Here is a 16802-nt window from a genome sequence, read left to right on the forward strand (position 1 = left end):
ACTTGACGAGAGCAGTGACAGCGGAGGCTCTGAGCAGCAGTGGTTTGGTAGGCAGAGAGCCTCCACTGTCCCTGTAACAAGCTACAAGTCATTTATGATGCTGTTAATGAGGGTAAAAATGAAACATAAGGTATATATCCTGCTTAGCAGTCCTCCTCTGCTGTCCTCTGTTCAGAGCGGAGTCCCTAGCAGCGGCCCGTTTTACTTAGCAACGGTCTGGCAATCGACTGTTGGAATTCTTTTTCTGTTGTTTTTGTTGTAATTCTACATAGTCAACCTTTAATGTTTCAATCTACATTTTGTAATAAACAAATTATAAGTTTCATTTGATATGACCAAGACACCTAAAAACAAAAACACTGCCGTTTTCATCAATTTACAAGCAAGTGGGCAACACACATACATTGGAGTGAATTAATTTTGTGCCCAGATGAGTGCCCACGTCCACTGCATGTGACAAACTGAAGACAAGTGACCTGTGTCTGACAGACCGCTATGTAAAGCCCCGCCCCAGGCTTTAGTCCTGTACTGTTGTCCTGTACTGCACAGCGGGTTTTTTCTGTTGTTGTTCAAGCTTACTTATTTTCTGCTTCAGCTTCCAGCAGCTCACAAAGAGAAAGTTAATGCTCTGTAATGCATCGGTTTTTCAGAGCATTTAAAAAGTCTAGCCCTGCTCCTGCATGTAGTAGTAGCAATGATGCTACTGCTAGTACATCAGGGACAGCAGCTAGCAATACTGCACCTTTAGCACCAGCAAGCACTGTTTCTCCTGCACCAGCTCCCTCCGTCCCCCCAACAAGCGCTCCCCCAAAGCAGCCTGCTCAGCTACCCAGTGACTTAAATGGCAATGCACCATCTCAGCCAATATTGGGTGGGTACCCAAAGCGTGCATTTGGTACAACATTAAGATCATTCAATCCTGCCTGGTACCGCACACGACCATGTCTAGAGTATTCTGTGGTGCGAGACGCCTGCTACTGTTTCCCCTGGCGGAAATATGGCAGCGCTGTTAATGTTTCCCCCCCTGAGGGATTGCCACCTTATTGTGGTCAGGGGGTTTGCGTGCCTCAGTGGCCGTAAGAGCTATACCAGCAGGAGCTTAGTCTTCAGGTGGGACACCCAAGTTGGACAGGTCTGAAGGTAGAGGCCTGACAAAGTGCAATCCACTACTCCAGGTTGGGGTTGGACACAGCTAAAGACCCTTTTCAATGAAGAAAGCATCGTTACTATAAGCACAGAAAAAAAATGCTGGACCATGATGTGTACACATGATGCCCCTTTCACATTTCTGACTGCCCCCTCATATAACCATGCCTAGAACCGCCCCTGGTTGGGCGTCTTGTCAAAGGTGTACCCCGCCTTCTGCCCGATTTAGCTGAGATAGGCTCCAGCGCCCCCGAAGGGAATAAGCGGTAGGAAATGGATGGATAAATGGTTTGTATGTGTGTAAGTGCTACGTGTGGAGCAGGGGTCGGCAACCCGCGGCTCCGGAGGCGCATGCGGCTCTTTGGCCACTCTGATGTGGCTCAGCTGCATAATCGCTGACCCCCCTGATTCTTTCGGGAGGTTTCCAGATTTTGGTGCCTCTCCCGGACAGCATACTCTCCGATTTTTGCTTGGGCAACAATATTGAGGGCGTGTCGTGATGGCTTTACTTTTAACATCCTCTGCGACATGTCATCGCGCCCGCTTTTACACCATGCTAGCTGCCTGCCGGCCGGACGCATTCTTTTCGCCACTTCTGTCCTCACACATATGAGATTGCAAGGCATACTTACTCAATAGCCACACAGGTTACACTGAAGGTTGTGATATAAAAAACTTTAACACTCTTACTAATATGCGCCACACTGTGAACCCACACCAAACAAGAATGACAAACACATTTCGGGAGAACATCCTCACAGTAAAACAACATAAACAGAACGGAACAAATACCCACAATCCCATGCAACCCTTACTATTCCTGGGTATATTATACACCACCACCTCAACCGAAGCACGGGGGGGTTTGGTGCTAGCATGGTGTATAATATAGCCAGGAAGAGTCAGGGTTGCATGTGATTGTGGGTATATGTTCTGTTCTGCTTATGTTGTGTTACTGTGAGGATGTTCTCCCGAAATGTGTTTGTCATTTTTGTTTGGTCTGGTTCACAGTGTGTCGCATATTAGTAAGAGTGTTAAAGTTGTTTATATCACAACCTTCAGTGTAAAAGGTATGGCTGTTGAACAACTATTCCTTGCAGTCGAGTATGTGTATCTGCAGGAGCCACATATAACATGTTACTAAGCTGGCAAGCTGTTTGTAAATGTAGTAGAAGGTGTCAAAGGCGGTGGCTTCATATCTCGCTCTTATTTTTGTTATCTGAGTGACCGTCAGCAGACAATCGAGAGAATGGTTGCATTGATAATCCGTTATCCTTCCGAAAAATTTGGGAGGGTTGACAAGCATAATGCTGTCAAGCGGCAATTATTTAAAACTCGTGGGTCGCAATAACATTAAATTTTCTTATCAAGGTGCGGGCCGCGTGTCTAAGACCCCTGGTAAACACATAGCACAAAGCAAAAAAAAAAAAAAAAGCTCAAAGCTATCGACAGGCGCCCCCACGCCGAACGGGTCAGCTCGGATCAGGATCTCCAGGGAGTCCGGGTGGCAGGTCACACTGACCGTATTGAGAGGCCGCATGGGGGGGCGGCTCTATTGAGGGCGTGGCTGCGGGGATGGAGTTGAGGTGCAGGCATCATACCCCTTCCCCTTCGAGCTGTCCTGGATGAAATTAAACATTGCAACACATGCCAATACGGCCTTTTTAGTTTACTAAATTGCAATTTTAAATTTCCTGGGAGTTTCTTGGTGAAAACGTCGCGGAATGATGAGGTGTACGCGTGACGTCACGGACTGTAAGGAAGTATGAGCGGTACGCACACACACAGCTAAAAGTCGTCTGCTTTAACCGCATAATTACACAGTATTTTGGACATCTGTGTTGCTGAATCTTTTGCAATTTGTTCAATTAATAATGGAGTAGTCAAAGTAGAAAGATGCAGTTGGGAAGCTTTAGCCTCTAGCCACACAAACACACGGTGATTCCTTGTTTAAAATTCCCGGAGGTGAAGCTTTCCTCTGGATCAGAGCGGTCAAGCGAACATGGATCCCAACCACTTGTCCACCAGCAGGTTTCAGTGAGAAAAATGTGGTAAAAAGTTGCCACTTACCGGAGATCAGCTTTGCTTGTGCCGTCCATACAGCAGCCGTCGACTTCCATCAGACACTGGCCTCAAGACACCCGTGGACAGACCCTTCCGACTATCAGGTACTGTTAAACTCTCTAAAACACTAGCAACACAATAGAAATTATCCTAGTAAATGTGTCTAAAAACATCTGAATCCGTCCCAATGCAATCGTGTTTTTTTTTTAACTGGATTTTTTTTTTTTTTTTTTTTTTCTAGTCCGCCGCTATCAGTATCCTCAAATTAATGGAGAAAGTGTCATTTTCTCAGTCCGAATAGCTGTTTTTGTTGGAGGCTCCCATTAAAAACAATGTGAGGATGTGAGCAGCCCTCAGCGGGTCATGTCATCGTCTGCGACTTTCGGTAAAGGCAAGCCTTTTCTTCCAGCGACCAAAAGTTGCGAACTTTATCGTCGATAAAGTTTTTTTCAGCAAAAAAATGGCAATATCGCGAAACGATTAAGTATGACACCTAGAATGGACCTGCTATCCCCGTTTGAATAAGAAAATCTCATTTCAGTAGGCTTTTAAATTTCAAAAGAGTTTTGTGGCTCCCATTGTCTTCTTTTTTTTTGTGAAACGGGTGAAAGTGGCTCTTTGAGTGGTAAAGGTTGCCGACCCCTGGTGTAGAGTGTGTGTTTACCTGCTGAAAGCGTTTCTGCCTGTGAAAGATGGTCCTTCTGCCGGTTGCCTCCCACGGTAATTCTCTCATTCGTTTTCTTGCAAATGATACAAATGGCAGGGAGCACAGGGCCAGCAGAACTGATAAGCAGGCCTGTCTTTGATCTTAGTTTTTTCTTTGAAATGCCACTTGTCGAGTCCGATGCGTTGTCCGATGCCACAAACTCATCTTGACCCACATCCAACCGTTTGGCCAGTTTTTCGGCAGAATCCAAACGCTTCTTATCAATGAACTGCCAGTAACAAGTCGGGGGAAGCCCAGCGTCATCAGGAATATCTTTAAATTCAACATCGATACAGGATTTAAATGTCTCGGCTACTTTATGAGTCTCGCCATCACAGCAAAGCCACCATTTTAAACAATTCCTGTAAGTATCCCACATTCTGCTTGTGAAATCATTCACCTCTTCATTCCTAACAGACGTAACATGTATGTAGCATATTTAGTTTTTCTTTTTTCAAACTTTTTTAAGGTGTTTTAGCCACCAAACGTTGTTGACATCATCATCTTGAATCTGCGTGGCTACTCGATTGGTCGAATGTGAGCAGAGGTGGGTAGTAACGCGCTACATTTACTCCGTTACATTTACTTGAGTAACGTTTAGGATAAATTGTACTTCTACGAGTAGTTTTTATGCAACATACTTTTACTTTTACTTGAGTATATTTATAGAGAAGAAACGCTACTTTTACTCCGTTCCATTTATCTACATTCAGCTCGCTACTCGCTACTTTTTTTTATCGATCTATTAATGTTTGTTTTGGTTAATGAGAGAGCTTCAAAGTAGAATCCACGCATGCCTGCGTTTCACCAATCACATGCAGTCACTGGTGACGTTGGACCAATCAAACAAAGCCAGGCGGTCACATGACCCGACTTAAACAAGTTAAAAAAGTTATTCGGTTGTTACCATTTAGTGGTCAATTGTACGGAATATGTACTGTACTGTGCAATCTACTAATAAAAGTTTTAATCAATCAATCAAAAGTGTAAAGGAAAAAAGACACTTTTTATTTCAACCGTACTTCCCGTCAAAAGCCTAAAGACTGATCGCACAGTTCCTGTCTTCACAATAAAAGTGCCGCTCCATCGCGCCTGCGCTAACAAAATAAGAGTCTCCGAAAGCCAGCGCAAACAAGCTAGCAAGCCACGGAGTTTGCCGCCAATGTATTTCTTGTAAAGTGTATAAAAACGAATATGGAAGCTGGACAGATAAGATGCAAAAACCAACGAGTTTCATGTGGTATTAGACAGAAAAGAGAAACTTTTTTTCTCCTCCATTTGAAAACGTGAACGTCTGATTCCAATCATTGCAAGTCATCAGAATCAGGTAATACATCAACTTATATTCTTGTCTTCATGAAAGATAGGAATCTATATGTTAAACATGCATGTATATTCATTAAAACACCTTCAACATGTGAAAAAAAACGGCAAAATAAATAAATATAAATTATATACTGTATATATAAATGTGTATATATATATATATTTTATATATATATATATATATACACATATCTATGTGTATATATATATGTGATATGTGTGTGTATAAATGATTTGTGTGTGTATGTATGATATGTGTGTGTATGTATATGATGTGTGTGTATGTATATATGAGGTAGATCACCTCCACTTGGTCATTTACTAAGTAATTGATAAATGTTGAAAAACTTATTGGGGTGTTACCATTTAGTGGTCAATTGTACAGAATATGTACTGTACTGTGCCATCTACTAATACATGTTTTAATCAATCAATCAAATCAATGAATTCCTACTGAGGCTATGGTGCTGTTAAGTTATTGTGGCTCAATGTGCAATCTTTTTCATTTTATTTTAATGTACTATTATTTAATATGTAATATTGTTTTATTTGCTTAAGAGATATTACTGGCTCTGAATTTGTTCATTGCTATTTTTATGTTTTTGTGCATTATTTTTTGCCTAATCAGGTTACTCATCAGTTACTCAGTACTTGTAGTTTTTTCACAACATACTTTTTACTTTTACTCAAGTAAATATTTGGGTGACTACTCCTTACTTTTACTTGAGTAATACATCTCTAAAGTAACTGTACTCTTACTTGAGTACAATTTCTGGCTACTCTACCCACCTCTGAATGTGAGGCACGTGACACTAACGTCACCTCTTAAGACGAACATATTGTTACGCCAAGCAAGAAATAGTCCCGACTTTAAACACTAATTTAAAAAATTTGCCTGCATGTCAGTGGAGAACTTTTTTTTTTCTCATTGAAAACCAAAATATCTTTTTTAAGAACCAAAAATTATTTAGTGCCAGACATGGGAACGAGGTGAAAGGAAAAAGGGGTTCACCTTACGGCCTACAGACACTATTTGATCTAAGCAAAACACAACAGTGTTTTTTAAATATCAGTGTTGGGAACCAAATGTCAAAACCCTCGCCAAATCTCGCGTCAGTCCCGGCTTACCTGTTGCACTTACCTGCTGTCATACAAAGAAAGCGGCCCATGAAGTGCGGTAATCATGGAAGATTCTTTATGAAAGTCAAAGCTTACGGCAAATCTACTTCTGGAGTTGGATTGCGAAGGATTCAACCCGTTGTCCCAGCGCGGTTGTACCCCGGCCTCGGTCACTAGCCGCTAGAGACGCCACTCCAAAGACGTCAGAGCAGACTCTGCGGTTTGGATTTTGGATTCCTGCGGGTTCTGTGCCGGAGCTCCCCCCAGGGGATGACAGACATTCTGCGGGGGATGACAATGACATTCTGACACTGTCTCGGCCTGCTGAATTCTGGATCACAAGCGAACAAGACATTCCTTCTGAATGACTTTTTATTACTCCATTATATGTCGCTCACAGAGACGTAGCTCCCAGCCGGTGAGTTTACTGCCTTTTCACAACTTTTACCTCAAGAGTGGGTATTTTTCAGCACGCCACGTACCACAAATCCAGCTTCATCTGCCAGCAGGTACCGACAGATTATTTTTCTAGCTTCGAGCTTAAGACATTTATTATAAAGCTCAATAATACTTGTCCAGGGTGTACACCACTGTCCGCCCAAATACAGCTGGGATAGGCGCCAGCACCCCCCACAATCCCAAAAGGGACAAGCTGTAGAAAATGGACAGACGAAATATCCTGATTTTGTACCCCTCAACAAAATTTGATAAAGACTTCATACAAGATGTAAACATAAATAGATAGATAATACCTTATTTATTCCTTCAGGAGAGTTCCTTCAGGAATTTTAAAACATCTCCTGCGTGGTGGGTTCTCCTGAGACCAACTGAACCTTTGTGAGCTTTGGGATACAAGGTTGAACAAGTCTTTTATTGTTATATTTTGTGTCGTTCAGGGCTGTGTCGCCAGCAGCCTCCTTCTCTTTGTGTGGGTTTTTTTCTCCTCTAATACGCCTCCTCTCCTGGCCTCGGACGCTGCTGATAAAGGCGACAGGTGATGAGATGATTAGTGCCAGCTGGGCAATCTACTCACCTGTCAGCTGGGCTTCGAAGCCGGCCATACACACTCCCTTCCCGCAGGAGGGAGGCCTGGACGGAACGCGGGACCTGCTGCCCGAACTCCTCCCCCTCCTCGACACCCGTCACCATGGAAACAGGCTCCGCCTTCTTCCATGCTTTCAGGAGGTTGAGATGGTAAATTTGGGTGTCTCCGGCCCGGTCCGAACGCCGGACCTCATAATCCACATCATTCACTCGTCGTGTGACCACAAAGGGTCCTTGCCACTTGGCGAGTAATTTACAGCTGGATGTTGGGAGTAATACAAGCACTTATTCTCCCGGTGAAAAATTTCTTAGCTGCGTCCCCCTGTTATACAGGCGCTGCTGACGTTCCTGGGCGCAGAGCAAATTCTTACGTGATAGGTGACCCAACGTGTGGAGTTTTGGTCTCAGGTCCATAACGTATTGTATTTCGTTTTTGCTGGGGCTTGGACCTCCCTACCGATTTTATTTAATGAGGGAAAAAAACTCTGCACGGCTTCCTGCCGTACAATAATTCAAAGGGGGAAAAACCCAATGGAGGCCTGGGTAACCTCCCACACTGCAAATAACAGGGAATCCAACCATTTATGCCAATTTGGTTTGTCCTCGTGCACAAACTTACGGATCATGGATTTTAATGTCCTATTCAGCCGCTCCACCAAACCGTCGGTTTGCGAGTAGTAGACGCTGGTCCGAATGGATTTTCATCCCCAATAATCTGTACAGCTCCTTTATCGTGCGTGACATAAAGCATGTGTCCTAGTCAGTCAGAATCTCTTTCGGGATTCCGACTCGGGAGATGACCTGAAACAGTGCTAGGGCTACATTCTTTGCAGAGATGGACCGCAGCGGCACTGCTTAGGGATAGTGATTTGCGTAATCCACCAGGAAATGGTAAATGGGTTATACTTGTATAACACTTTTCTACCTTCAAGGTACTCAAAGCGCTTTTACACTATTACCACATTCACCCATACACACACACATTTACACTCTGTTGGCGGGAGCTGCCATGCAAGGCCCTAACCACCATCCATCAGAAGCAAGGGTGAAGTGTCTTGTTCAAGGACACAACGGACGTGACGAGGTTGGTAGAAGGTGGGGATTGAACCAGGAACCCTCAGGTTGCTGGCACGGCCACTCTCCCAACCGCGCCATGCCGTACCCGGACTAGCGCAAAATGATATCCACGTGTGCTCGGGTGAAATGGTCCGACGAGGTCCATGCCATGCCAATCAACTGAAACGGGACCTCCGTGAGTGGTAATGGGCGCAAAGGCGCCCTGGGGGTGGCCGCTGGTTTGACCAGCTGGCAGTCTAGGCAAGTTTTCCCGGATAGATAGATAGATAGATAGATAGTACTTTGTTGATTCCTTCAGGAGATTTCCGTCAGGAAATGCCTGGCCAAGAAAAACGGACCATTACCCAGTGGAGTGTTTTATCACACCCCATGTGTCCGACGGCGTTTTGGCACCAACAACTGTGTGATTTCCTCTCCTCTTTGAGTGTCACGACTCACTCTGTACAATCTGTCCCTGATTAATGCAAAGTGAGGGAATACCCGCGCTATTCCTGGGCGCACTAGCTAACCATCAATTACTATCACTTGGTCCCAGGCCGAGCGCAGAGTGTCGTCTCGAGGCTGCTCAAGTGGGAAGTCTTCCACGGGGTGCCATTGAAACGTACACAATAGAGAAGCAGCGATGTGAATATGGGTTGTACTTGTATAGCGCTTTTCTACCTTCAAGGTACTCAAAGCGCTTTGACACTACTTCCACATTTACCCATTCACACACACATTCACACACTGATGGAGGGAGCTGCCATGCAAGGCGCTAACCAGCACCCATCTGGAGCAAGGGTGAAGTGTCTTGCTCAGGACACAACAGACGTGACGAGGTTGATACTAGGCGGGGATTGAACCAGGGACCCTCGGGTTGCGCACGGCCACTCTCACCCTGTGCCACGCCGTCCCCATGAATACAAGTACAACACATCATGTACGGATGATTAAAGCATTTATTCGGGTTGGAATATCACATCTTACACCAGCAACATTTTTTAACATTTTTGACATGATTGTAGGAATGTTGTATCATTGACCTCCCTAATAACATTAAAGTGCTGCCGCTGTCTAAACATGGCACAGAGCTCCGCCCCCATGCGCGGTCCTTCGGCAGGTACACAAAATATTTCAGGGATACCAAATTTCGCACGACACCGGCAAATATAAACAAAACAAAACACCACCGGAAAGCGATAATTGATAGAAATATAAATAAATAAATAAAATAAAAAATAGCAAACCAGATACCTTACCTAGAGAATGCAGGGTTGGTAAAAAATGAAATTAAAAAACTCCCGCAATTACGCGTCCTTTTTTATTTCAATGAGTAAAAAGATACAAAAAGTGAGTTAACGCCAACACTGGATTAGGTTAGAATAGAACATAAAGTTTTACTGACAATAAATGATTCATGATTTATGGTTGCCCCTCCTTGTCTGTGTTTTTTGAGGAAAAATACAATTATTAATAACTACTAAAAAACTAACTATGGATAAATGTACACAGATAAGCAATGTAGCAGGTAAAACGAATGTATTAAAGACAAAACACAATTTGTAGGAATTTGTTACAAAATGTTGTAATTTCACTTGCATTGGTTGACGCTAATTGGGCGGCCCTAACTCCGCTAATAATTGGCAGCAAGCCAAGCAGCTGTGTGCGCGTCTACGTATCTACATGTTATGTATCTACATGTTATGTATCTACATGTTATGTATCTACATGTGCACAACAGAGGAGCTAGTTAACTTATGAGAGTAGTGTATGTATGTTTGCAAGAATGTCAACATGTTGGCTGAGTGACGTCAGTTACTGAGTGGGCGAGTAAAGAGAGAGAGGTAGCGCTTGCATTGCGCAGCAGAGGTATGAACGGGTCCTGCAAAACTAATAATAAAGCAACCAGATTGTTAGGAATTGACGAGCTTGAGTTCTGACCGGAAAGCGTAGCTTAGCAGGCCCTTCGCCGAGTAAAGTGAAAGGTGTTACCCCCGACAAAACATCCGCCCTGGAAGGAAGGTCTCCTCTGTGCTCCTCGACTACGGTCTGCACCTGAGCCGAACAACAGGAAAGGTGTAACAATTACATCATTACCTGTCACTCTTTATAACTCCTTGTGCAGATCTGAATGTTCATTATTTAAATGTTTACGTAAGTTTGAAGCAAAGGTTGCAATACTAATCGCAACATTAGGGGAGGCGTTTTTTAAAGCAGCTGTTGTGAGAGTTCCATATGTGTGTGTGTTCCTTTAAATGGCAGTATGTGGGGTGAGTGACATGAGCAAGTAAGGAGAGGTAGCGGTAGCATGTGCAAGAGTGTTAAAGGCCTACTGAAATGAGATTTTCTTATTTAAACGGGGATAGCATGTCCATTCTATGTGTCATACTTGATCATTTCGAGATATTGCCATATTTTTGCTGAAAGGATTTAGTAGAGAACATCCACGATAAAGTTCGCAACTTTTGGTCGCTAATAAAAAAGCCTTGCCTGTACCGGAAGTTGCGGACGATGACGTCACCTGTGTGAGGGCTCCTCACATCCTCACATTGTTTATAATGGGAGCCTCCAACAGGAAGACCTATTCGGACCGAGAAAACGACAATTTCCCCATTAATTTGAGCGAGTATGAAAGATTCGTGGCCGAGGATATTAATAGCGAAGGACTAGAAAAAAATAAATAAAGTAAAAAAAACAAAAAAAGGTGATTGCATTGTGAGTGATTCAGATGTAGTTAGACACATTTACTAAGATAATTCTGGAAGATCCCTTATCTGCTTATTGTTTTAATAGTGTTTTAGTGAGATTTTAAAGATTGTAAAGGCATACCTCGAGGTCGGATGGCTGCGGTGAACACGAAGTGTCTCAGAGAGAAGCCGAGGAGCCAAGCTCACAGCTGCCTTTTTTAAAATGGCAGCTGCTGCAGGACGACGAATAATCCATTGATGTCTCCGGTAAGATATATATCACAATTTCCGCATCCAAAAATATGCTGGTTGACGTAGAGAAAACATGTTCGCCGGCTGTGTCTCGGTGCTAAAGATAGCTGCAATACACCGCTTTCCACCAACAGCCTTGTTCTTTATAGTCTCCATTATAAAATCAACAAATTGCAGAAAATTCAGCAACACAGATGTCCAAAATACTGTGTAATTACGCCATGAACAGAGACGACTTTTAGCTGTGTTTGGTGCAGCGCTAATATTTCCTTACAGTCTGTGACGTCACGCGTACGCATCATCATTCCGCAACGTTTTCAAGAAGAAACTCGCGGGAAATTGAAAATTGCAATTTAGTATACTAAAAAGGCCGTATTGGCGCATGTTGCAATGTTAATATTTCATCATTGATATATAAACTATCAGACTGCATGGTGGGTAGTAGTGGGTTTCAGTAGGCCTTTAATAGCATGGTGTATGTCCGGTTGTGCTTGTGGAAATTATAAATAAAGTGACCAAGTTGTAACTAGTCGACGGCCTCGTCATTCCGACCAAAGAGCGGATCTTTACAGACCCATTGCCGGGTAAAGTGAAGGATGTTACTTCCGACAAAAACATTTGCCCTGGAGGGGAACGTCTGCCCTTCGCTCTTTGACCACATTGTGGGAACCGACAAGCAGGAAAGATGTAAAACAGCACTTGCAGCTGTTTAAAGGCCTACTGAAACCCACTACTACCCACCACGCAGTCTGATAGTTTATATATCAATGATGAAATATTAACATTGTAACACATACCAATACGGCCTTTTTAGTTTACTAAATTACAATTTTACATTTCCCGGGTGTTTCGTCTTGAAAACGCCGTGTAATGATGACGTGTACGCAAGACGTCACGGGTTTTAAGGAAATATGAGCGCTGCGCACACACACAGCTAAATGTCGTCTGCTTTAACGGCATAATTATACAGTATTTTGGACATCTGTGTTGCTGAATCTTTTGCAATTTGTTCAATTAATATTGGAGAAGTCACAGTAGAAAGATGGAGTTGGGAAGCTTTAGCCTTTAACCACACAAACACACCATGATTCCTTGTTTAAAATTCCTGGAGGTGAAACTTTCCTATGGATCAGAGCGCGGTCAAGCCAACATGGATCCCGACCAAATGTCAAGCAGCAGGTTTTGTAGAGAAAATTGTGGTCAAAAAGTCAGTTCTTACCGGAGAGAAGCTGAGCTTGTGCCGTCCATAGCTGCTGTCGACTTCCCTGAGACACTGCGCGTCAACACACCCGTGGAGACACCCTTCTGACTATCAGGCACTATTTAACTCACTAAAACACTAGCAACACAATAGAGAGATAAGGGATTTCCCTGAATTATCCTAGTAAATGTCTCCAAAAACATCGGAATCTGTCCCAATGCAATCGCGTTTTTTATTTAACTCTTTTTTTTTTTTTAATCTTTTTTTTTTTCTAGTCCGTCGCTATCAATATCCTCAAACACGAGTCTTTCATCCTCGCTCAAATTAATGGGGGAAGTTGTCGTTTTCTCGGTCCGAATAGCTCTTTTTGTTGGAGGCTCCCATTAAAATCAATGTGAATATGTGAGGAGCCCCCAGACGTGTGACGTCATCGTCTGCGACTTCCGGTAGAGGCAGGGCTTTTCTGTTAACACCGAAAGTTGCGAACTTTATCGTGGATGTTCTCTACTAAATCCTTTCAGCAAAAATATGGCAATATCGCGAAATGATCAAGTATGACACATAGAATGGACCTGCTATCCCCGTTTAAATAAGAAAATATAATTTCAGTAGGCCTTTAAAGCGTCACCTTTATTGTTAGTTTTGAAACCCAAATACCTCCATATTGCGCTTCACGCACGCACCCTCTTTATTAACCAGTAAAATTGTTGTTTTTTGCAATTCTTCCCCACCACGATGTTACTGCTTTTATTGCACTTTGTGTGTGTGTGTTTTGATACACAACATGCGCATCGGCTCTGTAGTCCCCGCCACACAGCGACATTCAGATGAGGGTAGTGGTATAGAACCAAATTCAATTGATTAGTACCGCAATACTTTATTAGTATCGGTATACTGTAACACCCTAGTCTGAAGTTGAAATAGTTGAAAAACATTTCTCCGATCACTTTGCTGTATTGTTTTGCGTTACAAAGCCAGGCTACGCCGTGCGTCTTGGAGTGCCGGATACAGCACAATTAACCTGCAAACTGCATCATCCTTTTCTGAATCCATCGCCTCATCTGGGATCTTATCTCATTGTGATTTGCTTAACTCAACCCCAGATGAACTGCTCGCTTATTATAATAACAACTGCACGGAGGTCATGGACGCAGTGGCCCCATTCAAACAGACACGCACTAAGCCAATGACGCAGCGCGGCTGACCGAGACCACCCGCCAGCTCAGACGTGCTTGTAGACGCGCTGAGCGGAAGTGGAAAAAAAGACGACCTTTGAGTCTCTCTACAAATATTAAAGTCCTACTGAAATGAGATTTTCTTATTTAAACGGGCATAGCAGGTCCATTCTATGTGTCATACTTGATCATTTCGCGATATTGCCATATTTTTGCTGAAAGGATTTAGTAGAGAACATCGAAGATAAAGTTCACAAATTTTGGTGCAGATAAAAAAAGCCTTGCCTTTACCGGAAGTCGCAGACGATGACGTCACAAGGGTGAGGGCTCCTCACGTCCTCACATTGTTTTTAATGGGAGCCTCCAGCAGCAAGACCTGTTCGGACCAAGAAAACGACAATTTCCCCATTAATTTGAGCGAGGATGAAAGATTTCTGGATGATGATATTGATAGCGAAGGACTAAAAAAAAAATAAATAAAGTAAAAAAAAGGCGATTGCATTGGGACGGATTCCGGTGTTTTTAGACACATTTACTAGGATAATTCTGGGAAATCCCTTATCTTTCTATTGTGTTGCTAGTGTTTTAGTGAGTTAAATAGTACCTGATAGTCGGAGGGGTGTGTCCACGGGTGTCTTGACGCCAGTCTCTGAGGGAAGTCGACGGCAGCTGCATGGACGGCGCAAGATCAGCTGATATCCGGTAAGAGGCGACTTTTTACCACAATTTTCTCACCGAAACCTGCCGGTTGACATGTAGTTGTGATCCATGTTCGCTTGATCGCTCTGATCCATAGTAAAGCTTCACCTCCGTGAATTTTAAACAAGGAATCACTGTGTGTTTGTGTGGCTAAAGGCTAAAGCTTCCCAACTCCATCTTTCTACTTTGACTTCTCCAATATTAACTGAACCAATTGCAAAAGATTCAGCAACACAGATGTCCAGAATACTGTTTAATAGCGCGATGAAAAGAGACGACTTTTAGCCACAAATAAAGCTGCACTAATACTTCCTGATAGTCCGTGACGTCACACGCACATCATTCCGCGACGTTTTCAACAAGAAACTTCGCGGGAAATTTAAAATGAATTGTAATTTAGTAAACTAAACCAGCCGTATTGGCATGTGTTGCAATGTTAATATTTCATCATTGATATATAAACTATCAGACTGCATGGTCGGTAGTAGTGGGTTTCAGTAGGCCTTTAAGAAACAGTCTTGTAGAATATGAAAGGGCAGTCAGAGCAGCAAAAAGCACTTACCTTTCTAATCTTGTGTCTAAGAATAGCCACAAACCACAGGTGCTATTGAACACTTTGGACTACTTTATTTATCCACTGAACTCCAACAGGGTGGTGCCTTCTACTTTCTGCGAACAATTTTTCGACATTTTTGACGGATAAAAATATCTTTGATTAGAGTGGACCTTCCTGCTAGTGTAGTCTCAGTGGAAACATGTCTTACTCCCTTGGAGGGTTTTCAGCTAGAGTCCCTCCTCGACTTTACAAATATAGTTTAACCGGTAAAACCTCCTGCATGCCCACTGGACATTATCCCATGTCGGCCTTTTAAAAATGTTTTTACCTTGATTGAGCCTTGTATTGTCCATCCATCCATCCATTTTCTACCACTTGTCCCATTCGGGGGTTGCTGGAGCATATCTCAGCTGCATTCCGGTGGAAGGCGGCGTACACCCTGGACAAGTCGCCATCTCATGTAAATTATTTCCTGATATGTGGATATTTTCCAACCTCCTTGACACACGCTGTGGTCCAACCACTTATCAAAAAGAATAACCTTGACCCCAATATTTTATAAATTTTTAGACCAATCTCAAAGTTCCCTTTTTTATATAAGGCTCCAGAGAATGTTGTTTCACAGTAGGTATGGTGTTCTTGGGATGCAACACAGTATTCTTCTTCCTCCAAACACGAGGAGTTGAGTTTATACCAAAATGGATACATGGAGGATACAGCAGAGGATTGGGAGAATGTCATGTGGTCAGATGAAACAAAAATATAACTTTTTGGTATAAACTAAACACGTCGTATTTGGAGGAAAAAGAATACTGAGTTGCATCCCAAGAACACCAGACCTACTGTGACGCATGGGGGTGGAAACATCATGCTTTGGGACTGTTTTTCTGCTATGGGGACTGGACGATTGATCCGTGTTAAGGAAAGAATGAATGGGGCCATGTATTGTGAGATTTTGAGCCAAAACCTCCTTCCATCAGTGAGAGCTTTGAATGGTTGACCAAATACTTATTTTCCACCATAATTTACAAATAAATTCTTTAAAATTCCTACAATGTGAATTCATGGATTTTTTTTCACATTCTGTCTCTCACAGTTGAAGTGTACCTATGATGAAAATTACAGACCTTTGTCATCATTTTAAGTGGGAGAACTTGCACAATCGTTGGCTGACTAAATACTTTTTTGCCCCACTGTATATCCATCAATTGATCAATCAATCAATGTTTATTTATATAGCCCTAAATCACCAGTGTCTCAAAGGGCTGCACAAACCACAACGACATCCTCGGTAAGGCCCACATAAGGGCAAGGAAAACTCACACCAGTGGGACGTCGGTGACAGTGACAATGATGACTATGAGAAACCTTGGAGAGGACCGCATATGTGGGCAACCCCCCCAGGGGACCAATAGCAATAGATGTCGAGCGGGTCTACCATGATATTGTGAAAGTCCAATCCATAGTGGATCTAACAAAACCGTGAGAGTCCAGTCCAAAGTGGATCTAATATAGTAGCAAGAGTCCCGTCCAAAGTGGAGCCAGCAGGAAACCATCCCAAGCGGAGGCGGATCAGCAGCGCAGAGATGTCCCCAACCGTTACACAGGCGAGCGGTCCATCCTGGGTCCTGACTCTGGACAGCCAGTGTTTCATCCATGGTCATCGGACCGGACCCCCTCCACAAGGGAGGGGGGGACAGAGGAGAAAAAGAAAAGAAGCGGCAGATCAACTGGTATAAAAAGGAGGTCTATTTAAAGGCTAGATTATACA

The 16802-nt window shown here is 43.2% G+C and overlaps 1 protein-coding gene across 2 annotated transcripts in view; it reads left to right on the forward strand.

Moving 5' to 3' along the window:
- The window catches only part of LOC133555104 (adenylate cyclase type 6-like), a 172398-nt gene that overhangs the window by 41966 nt on the left and 113630 nt on the right, over positions 1-16802 (forward strand). Inside the window, exon 1 of one of the 2 annotated variants that reach the window (XM_061904590.1) lies at positions 11084-11415. The exons of the other annotated variant lie outside the window; for it this stretch is intronic. The gene's annotated coding sequence lies outside the window, so the exon portion shown is untranslated. Of the gene's footprint in view, positions 1-11083; positions 11416-16802 lie in introns of those variants that run through there. 2 annotated transcript variants of the gene reach the window in all.

This window comes from Nerophis ophidion, linkage group LG06, assembly GCF_033978795.1.
Source record: "Nerophis ophidion isolate RoL-2023_Sa linkage group LG06, RoL_Noph_v1.0, whole genome shotgun sequence".
In the NCBI taxonomy this organism is placed as follows: Eukaryota; Metazoa; Chordata; class Actinopteri; order Syngnathiformes; family Syngnathidae; genus Nerophis; species Nerophis ophidion.